Here is a 9,862-nt window from a genome sequence, read left to right as displayed (position 1 = left end):
CAAGTCACTTTGTCACTATTGCAACCTCCCACTTGCACTCTATAAACCCTCTCTCACTTACTTTGACAACTGTAGTTCACAACAATAACATTTATGAATATACATACACAAACAATAAATAATGATTATAGAAGGACTAGTTTGGAAATTAAACAAGGCTGCAGAAGGTCTAGTTTATTGGAAAATCACTCTCTCACTCCACACTTGATTTTTTTTTTTTTAGGAAATTTAATAAATAATACATCATTCTGTTGGCCTAAATCCACGAACATAGGATCAAATGGACCATTTTTTGGAAAATGAACCAAATTACAACAATACGCTAAATTTAATGAGTTACATGGCAAGCAAAGCAAACTCTATCTCTATCCTAACAAATCCACTCATTGAGGAACCAATTCGTGAGGTAAATAAATTTTGACCTCTCAATCAATCAATTTTTTTTTTACAGACGCTCTATCGTCATAATTACTTAGGGGCAAGGGCCATGGTGGGATTACCTAAAATATAAAATTGGGAGTCTCCATTAGTTTTTCCATTTGGTTAGTCTGTAAGCATCTTAAACGGGATAGTTTATCCTTGTGAGCATCAAACCTAAAAATCCCACCATTCCTTCCCCATGATTGGGGAACCTATCTTGAATCAATACTTTCTAGCTAGTAGATATCTAAAACAACCATAGTTGATTTCTTTTGCATGGTTCGAGTGCATTTGCAATGATAGGTGAGGAGGTGATGAGTTGGTCAGGAGTTGGCTAGGTGGTAGAGTTGAGTTAATAGAGTCTTAAAGCCTTTGACTGCATTATTGTTTAGGGAATCAGAGTGGGTGTTCTCTCTCAGTCTCCAAATAAACAAATTAGTATAAGTGGCCATGTATCAATTAATACTAACTTCAATTAGAATAAGTTTCAAAATTTGGTTTTATGACTATCGTTATTTTTTTGTGTTCTTAAATTTTCTATTTATGTGAGATATAAATATAAAAATAACTTATGTTAAAAATAATTTCAATCAAAATTTTTTAATTAATCATATTTTTAAATCATCTAGAAAAAATTCAGCAAATTATTTAATTTTTCCAAATAATAAATTATTTATTATTTATTTATTTATTTATTTATGAATCATAACAATAAAATATATTTTCATTAAAATAGATTTAAACATCAAAGTCAAATAAATTGACTCAAAGACAAACACCATAATCCCTTCGTATAGAGGACCAAACTAACTAAGTAATAGAAAGCAAGGTTGGCTCAATTGTTTAAAAGTTTTATATATTACTATTTGACAAAGGGTAGAAAAAAGGTCCTTTGTATAATACGTTGTACATAAACCTACGTGTTTAAATATAAAATTTAATTGGAAAAACTAAATGTGGGTGATTATTTGTCTATTAAAATATTTTGCTATAATTTTTTGTATAATAAATAAATAAATAAATTTTATTTTTTTTTATTATAAATAAAATAAATAAAAATATTAGGGTGTGTTAATGAGTATTTTAAATGTATGTGATTAAAGTAACCTATTTTCATTATAAAGATTATCACTAGGTGGTTATTTTTCTTTAATGTGTCTATGCTCTATGGTTTGTATAGAATTATCAATATTGTTGAGTGTTTGTACTTTTCATATGTATGATTTGTTATGCCAGATTGTTAAGGTGGATACTTGCACACTAGTATGTATAAGTTGTTGATGTATATCTATGCAATAATGAAGTTTGCATCTCATATATACTCAAATATATATATATATATATATATATATATATATATATATATATATATATATATATATATATATATATATATATATATGTGTTCAATATTCCATAAATAAGTAATATTTCACGATCATGTCGACCCAAAAATTTGGGTGACTTATACAGAGTGGCGATCTCTGTATAAATATATCAAAATCATTCTTCTCTTCCTCACAATGTGAGACCATCCGTTTCATTTGTTTTTTGTGAAAAAAGCTACGCAAACAACAGTCGATGCAATTGGGTTACGTTAGGTGACATTTTCGGTGTAAGTCAAGGCCTCTATGTAACGTTGCCATATCTCACTTGACAGAAGTTGAAGGCTAAGAAAGGCGAGCACTTACCACTTCAAAAACGATGATGATCTCCACCGATAAAACTATGGAATTCAATGAAACATGGGATATTACTCATAAGGGCATCCTAAAATTGACAAATATTTTCAAAAGATATTTAAAGGATGAGTTTCTTATGACAGAGTACATAAAAATTTAAACAACTGTCTACAAAATGTGAAACCAAAGACCTCCTTATTTGTACGCACAACAAATCTATGACAAGTACATGATTTCGTTCGAAGAACACGTTGCTCACACAATATTGCAAATTTGTCTTATTTCCCCATACCCTATCAATGTTGATGCAACTATTTCACGCATGTTGATTTTCCGAAGCCAGAGAAAGAGCAAATTCAAACGAGGTTCATCCAATGAAGAGATAAGTATAAGAGAGGCTCCAACTAGCATGGGCAGATACTTTTTTGACTTTTGCATATCTTCATTTTGCCACACCAAATTGTGTTCGTAAGAAATCAATTCCATCTTTCAACATATTGATTTCATTTAGAATGGATAGATATAGAACAATAATTGTTCGAAATTGTAGAAAGTGATGGCATGTTGTTTTTCTTGCAAACATTAAACTAAAAGGGGAATTATGTTTAGGAAATTTAAAATTTGTAGCAATCATATGAATATGGACAATTCTCATGTACAAACAATGAACAAATGTTTTTAATTTTCCTTACTATATTTTTCTGTGTTTTCAAGCAAGAAAAGAATTGAACCATCTTGTTATGATAGCAACATTTTGTCATATTTTCTTTTGATGTGGATAGATATCAAATTTAGTATTGAATTTTCTAATCACAAAATTTTTAATTTCTCCGGTAGGGGCTCCTACCTCTATAGTGGCTACATTGAGACCCCTCTTAAGTAGCAAATAAGGTTATAGTAAGGTGGGTCATTTATGCACCTTAAAAACCTATAGGATCTATGCATTATGTTCAATTTGATGGCAATTGGAAAATCACATTCATTCATGGTGAAAATTACATTCTTTATATTCCATGAATAGCACTCAAAAGACCATCCACATATAACTGTGCCATAAACATATTCTGAAAACTATACAAAAACCCAAAAAAAAAGGTTGTAGCCACAAACTATCCAAAAATCATACATCCTTTTAATTGTATCAAGAATTCACAATAAAAATTGTTGTCACAAAGAAAAATGTCTAAAGCAACAAAACTATCCACTAAAAACTATCAACCGATGACATAAACATAGCATAAATAGAACTAAATGGACGAGCAGTCCCAAAAATGACTAAAAGTACTGCAAAAAATTGTAACTGAAGCTATCATGGAAGGATAAATGCATAGTTTATTGTTCTACTTGAAGCCCTTCAATGAAAGTCCAATGGTAGTATCCATTCTCTTGATCATGATTGCACTCCACTATATTCCATGAACCCAGATCTTGTGTAGTACTCGCTTTAGAAGGTGCATCGACTTCTCTATTCCTTTCCATGTAAATATGACATCTAGAAATGTTTTTGAACCAATTAACAATTATCTTTGAATCTACAAAAATATGAATGCGTCACCTGATTCTAAGCAAAATAACATGAGAAGTTTCAGATCCATTATTTTTGCATAATTGTTTTTCCCTGATCCTAGACTGAATTTCATCTTGAAAGAGTGGCTATGTGATAAATGAAGGACTACCCCACCCCAATAGGAGTCCTCTTAAGAAGAGGCTCCATCGAAGTATGCCCATAGAACAGAGAAATCAGTAACTTCTTCAACAGTGGGACGCGAACATAGAATGAGATAAAATTTTAAGATAAATGCATGTACCACTAAATATTGGGCTGCCACAAAGTCTGGAATAACATGTTTATCTAGAAAACAACAACTTTTCTTGTGAGCCAAATTCCCCACGATAGTAGGAGAGGAAGAGCACGAAGCTTTTTTGGAGTAACAGAATTCCAGGATACATAATTGGAAGAGATTTTCTTTTGTAGGGCATTTGATCTTCCATAGAATTTTCCACCACCTAGAGAGAAAAGGGGGCTTCATACCTTCGATTAGAAAGACATACGCCAATTTAGGGGTGTAGTTTCGAGAGATTGCATGAGTCCACATTAGTGAATCCTCTCTATCCCTGATGCAAGAATCATATTCATTTAGATAGGCTATGAAATGTCGTTAGAGATCGTCCTAGTTTCCTTGTAGATTAAGGTGATGCGCTGAATGCGAGCCCTGCCCCCATATTGAGGAACTTTCCTCATCTGCAACGTGAGCCAATGTTTCAACTTCAATTGTTGAAAGATGATCTACCATATTTGTGGGAGACGATAGTTTGGGCCACTCGCAACCCATGGATTTGATCCAATTCTAACATGCTCCCCATTACCCACTTTCCGAACCAATCCCTTTTCAATCACCTCAAAAGAGTGAACAATCACCTTCCAAATAACTGAAGCATTTGATCTCCTTCGATTTGGGGCCCAAATCCATTCTATAATTGACCAAGGACTTTTGTATTTGTGCAAACCACCTCATACCATAAGCTACTTGTAGAGATCATAAGCTAGCCTAGCTTAGAAGCTAGAGCCTCATGGAGGCTTCACTCAATGAACCTATGACATATCACATGCGTTCATGGCATATTAAATAATACCTTTGATTTGACTACATATTGAAAAATGTTAGAAATTAATTAACGGAGCAATGAAATACACAAAAAAATTGTGTAGAAACAAATAAAGAAATGCATAAAACAAGAGAGGCACAGATGTATGTGGTTCATCCAATTTGGGCTACATCCATGGAGAAAAATTCAGTCCTTCCTTTTATATTATCCAACAAAATGGAAAGATACAATGTGCGACAAATGCGTTGTAATTTCCTCTTCGCTTTCACATAGCCTACTCTATCTTTTTCTCTCATAATAATAATACATAGTCGTAATAAATTCTCATAATACAATTCCCTCATATAAACCGAAGGTTTCCTTATAGGGAAAAAACCCTAGATTAACATAACTTCTACCGTGAGATCATCTGCATAATGAACGACCCAGAATTACTATGAAATTACAATATTTTACAAGACAAATTTTCATCTATTTTTAGCTTCCCCTAAGGGCGATTTACAATATTTTACAAGACAAATTTTCATCTATTTTTAGCTTCCCCTAAGGGCGATTAAATGGGCGACATTGTAGCCTCGTAAGGAACATTGATCCAATGCAGCTGAAACAAAAAACCTTTGAACAATGAGGAAGATAATGAGTTTTCACACCCACCAAAAGATACCTCTAAAAATCACATTATTTAACCCCCTACCAATAGGAACCAGATGCACCTTTCTAATTTTAAAAACCACTACTTTGAATAGATATTATAGATATCCATTTTTTCATTAACATTTTCCTTCCATGTGTCAATGCTTTATGGTTTGTATGCATGATTTGTTATGCCAAATTGTTAAGGTGGATACTTGCTCGCCAGTATGTATAAATTGTTGAAATGTATATATGGAAAGAGCCATCTTAAATAGGGATCTAACAGGAGCGAAGAGGGATCCGATTTCTTCACATTTAAATTTTTTTATGACTAGACATTATCTAAATATTTTGGCTGAATATGAGCAAAATTTCAATTTAATTTTGATGACTGGGGTACAATGTTACATATGATACTTGGCTGTAGAATGAGCCTCTCGGCTCAATAATGAAGTTTGCATCTCATATATACTCAAGTATACATGCTCAAAAGTAATATTTAATGTGTTAAATCTTTCATAAATAGATAATCTTTCATAAATGTTTTTATAAACTATTTTTTAAAATTCTTAAATTTAATGTTTTGATATTTTCGAATAAAGTAACCTCTCCCAATAAAATTCAATAAATATAAATATAAATTTTTAACGTTCAATATAATTTCCTATCTCGCTCCCATCCAAACCACCTCCACCAATGTGAAACCCGGCCTATCTGGCTCCCATCCAAACCACCTCCACCATTGTGAAACCCGGCGTATGAAGTGTGAACCCTAGGTAGTTAGGGGCGAAGACAAGATGCCAACTAGGGATTGCCCTCCAACCCCATGAGAAGCATGATGTGTCCCCGTGTTGGGGTGCAAAGGCAGGTTTTGTTCCATGTAGAAAGTTATATCGCATTTATAAATATGTAAGTAACATGAAAGTCATGTTATGAAATCTGTTTCTAATATTTTTATTTTTATAATATCCAGTTAGTGGACCTACCCTCCGGTGGTGTGTACGGTAGTTTGAGATGGAAGTTTATATGGTTCATAATTTATTTATTTCACGAATTGTCGGCCCAGAAATTTGGGTGTCCCATATGGAGTGGCGATCTCCGTATAAATATATCAAAATGGTTCTTCTCTTCTTCCTCACCATGTGACACAATTTCTTTTGTTTAGGCGCAGTCGACACAATTTCTTTTGTTTAGGTGAAGGCTAAGAAAGGCGGGCAGTTACCACTTGGAAAAAGATGATGATGTCAACAGATACAGGTACTATAGAATTCAATGAAGGATGGGATATTATTCAGAATGGCATCCTAAAGTTGATAAATATTCTCAAAACAGATTTAAAAGGCGAGTTTCCTGTAACGGAGTACATTAACATTTATACAACTGTGTACAAAATGTGCACCCAAAGGCCTCCTTATGTGTACTCACAACAACTCTATGACAAGTACAGGATTTCATTGGAAGAATACGTTGCTGTCACAGTATTGCCAGCTTTAGGGGAAGTGCATGATCAGTTCCTGTTGAAAGAAGTTGAGAAATGTTGGGGAAATTATCACAAGGTGCTGGTTAGACTCATCTCAAATATGTTCATTTATTTGGATCTTTACTTCGTGAGGCAAAACTCCCTGGTTTCGCTAGTAAAAGTTGGAGTGATGTGTTTCCGTGACGTGGTGTATCACGGTATCAAGATTAATGTGAAGAATGTGGTGATTGAGTTGATTAATCGTGAGCGCGAGGGAGAACAAATTGATCGCGCTTTGTTGAGAAACATTGTGAATTTTTTTGTGGAAATGGGAATGGATCGCTTGGATTTGTACCAAAAAGACTTTGAAGCTCCCATGTTGGAAGATACTGGAGCTTACTACTCTAGGAAGGGTTCATTATGGATATTAGAGGAGGATTCGTGTCCTGACTATATGATAAAGGCCGAAGAATGTTTGAGACGTGAGAAAGAAAGAGTTGCTCACTATTTGCATTCCAGCAGCGAGCAGAAGTTATTAGAGAAAGTAGAAAATGAAATCCTCTCCCGCTACTATATTCAACTTTTGGAAAATAAGTATTCGGGGTGTCATGTTTTGCTTACAAACGACAAGAAAGACGATCTTTCGAGAATGTACAGGCTGTTCTGTAGAATACCTCAAAGCTTGGAACCTTTTGCAAGTATTTTTAAACAGCATGTAATCAGCGAAGGAATAAAATTATTTAAATGGGTGGAAGATGTTGTCAAGAATAAGAATAATAATATAGATGACATTCCAGCACATGAGTTTGTGGAGAAGATTATTGAAGTGCATGATAAGTGTAGTGGTTACGTTGTGGAGGCATTTCAAAGAAGCAATATTTTTTATAAAGCCTTGAGGGACGCATTTGAAGTAATATGTGATAAAAAAGTCGAAGAAAGCACATGTGCAGAGTTTCTGGCTACATTTTGTGACAACGTGCTTAAAAAGAGCGGTTTAAGTGATGATCATATTGAGGGTATTCTTGAAAAGGCGGCGAATCTCCTTCAGTATGTTAGTGATAGAGATTTGTTTGCTGAATTTTACAGGAAAAAACTAGCTTCCAGATTACTACACCATAAAAGCGCAAATGAGAGCCATGAACGAGCCATGTTGTCAAAGATAAAGGATCAATATGGTCTCCAGCTAACGTCAAAGATGCAGGGCATGGTTAATGATTTCACACTGGCAAGGGAGACTCAACCTGACTTCAACACATATCTTCATGATTATTCAAATGTGCATCCTGGAATAGAGTTGACTGTTACAGTATTAAATAATGGGTTCTGGCCAACCTACAAGTTATTCAACCTCAATCCACCAGCGGAAATTCTTAAATGTATTAGGGCGTATGAAGGCTTTTACTCTACAAAATATCAGCATCGTAAACTTACATGGATGTATTGTTTGGGAAATTGTAAACTTATAGGAAACTTTGATACTAAGCCAATAGAAATTGCAGTATCAACCAACCAGGCAGTCATGCTTTTATTGTTCAATGATTTTGAAAGATTGAGCTGTGAAGAAATCAGTTCACAATTAAATTTGCGAGAGGAGGATGTTATTAGACTGCTTCATTCATTTGTATGTGGAAAGTACAAGATTATTTTGAAGGAGCCGGTGACTCAAACAATAACAAAAACTGATAGTTTTGAATTCAATGCTAGCTTCACCTGCAAATCTGCGAGGATTAAGATTTCACTTCCACAAATGGATGAGAAGAAGAGAGTCAGCGAGGTTGTAGATGGCGATAGATGCCATGCCATCGATGCTGCGATAGTTCGGACAATGAAGGCTAGAAAAGTCTTGAGCAGTCAGGAATTATTGGTTGAATGCGTTGAGCAACTGCAAGCCACGTTCAAACCAAAAGTTAACTTAATGCAGAAGCAGATTGAAGATCTGATTTCAAGGGAGTTCATAGAACGGGACAAAGAAAATCCTAATATCATTCGATATGTAGCATAAAAGAAATTGTATCATTTTCGGATATTGTTTTAGGCTACATTTTCAATCATTCATTTGCAGGATACGGAACTTTTTAATTGACTTTATGGATAATGTAAATTATTATTATTATTATTATGTAAATTATTATTCCTGCCGTTGTAGAATTAGATTTCATGTAAATTATTACTCCTGCCGTTGTAGAATTAGATTTCATGTAGCCGTGATATTACGAGTTTGTATATGTTTTGACATTCATTTTTTTTATTTGACCGTGTATGTATAATGTAATTAAAAACATTAATTTTCAGTACGTAATTAAAAACATTATTTTCGAGATTGTTTTATATTTAGTTTTTTATGCTGTGATTAGTTTCATCTACTTGAGTCATCATTATAGGGTTATATTCGGCTGGCAACAGAAGTCAAATAATGTTGTTGAAGTATTAATTCCAACTGCAGCAACCGTAAACCTTTTGCTAAACTAGCTGTTTTATAGCACCGCCTTTTCACTGACAGTGGTAGGGGCAACGATACAATTACCATCTGACGCGTGTCCTCAGTGCATTTTCCAAAACAACTTTTCATCGGAGCATAATGCTTATCAGTTCGATTGGAAGGAAGGCTAAAAACTATAAATGAAATTAATTGTGTTGGGTAGAACGTGGTGAAGTATTTTAATTTTAATGTTTTTTAGCGGGAGTATGGGCACAAGTAAACTTTGGTAAAATGATTTAATTTTATTGTTTTTTTGAACTGACACAAGTAGATGAAACCAATCACAGCATAAAAACTAAATATAAAATAATCTATAAAATAATTCATATATTACTTCATTCCCATATTGGGCACATGAAAGAATTGAAAATGTCGATAATACTTTTTCACAAAAATTAGTCACAGTCCCCACCCCCTTTTAATCTGAAGTGATGTTGGTGAGTCCAAGAATTATTCTGATTATCTCAAAAATTTCCTTTCCAAGAACTTTGGAGAAGATGTTTGTTATATGCTCATTTGTGGAACATTGTTGCAACTTGATGTTGGATCATATGATAGTTTGTATTGTTGTGTTTGGTTCAA

At 33.7% G+C, this 9,862-nt stretch overlaps 1 pseudogene; it reads left to right on the top strand.

Moving 5' to 3' along the window:
- Positions 1-6,580: 6,580 nt before the first annotated feature.
- On the top strand, positions 6,581-8,803 carry LOC149265594 (cullin-1 pseudogene; annotated as a pseudogene).
- Positions 8,804-9,862: the final 1,059 nt, after the last annotated feature.

Source organism: Pinus tabuliformis, chromosome 6, assembly GCF_031772625.1.
Source record: "Pinus tabuliformis cultivar Carrire ecotype Pingquan chromosome 6, CPIR1, whole genome shotgun sequence".
In the NCBI taxonomy this organism is placed as follows: domain Eukaryota; kingdom Viridiplantae; phylum Streptophyta; class Pinopsida; order Pinales; family Pinaceae; genus Pinus; species Pinus tabuliformis.
This window is presented reverse-complemented; position numbering and strand designations above follow the sequence as displayed.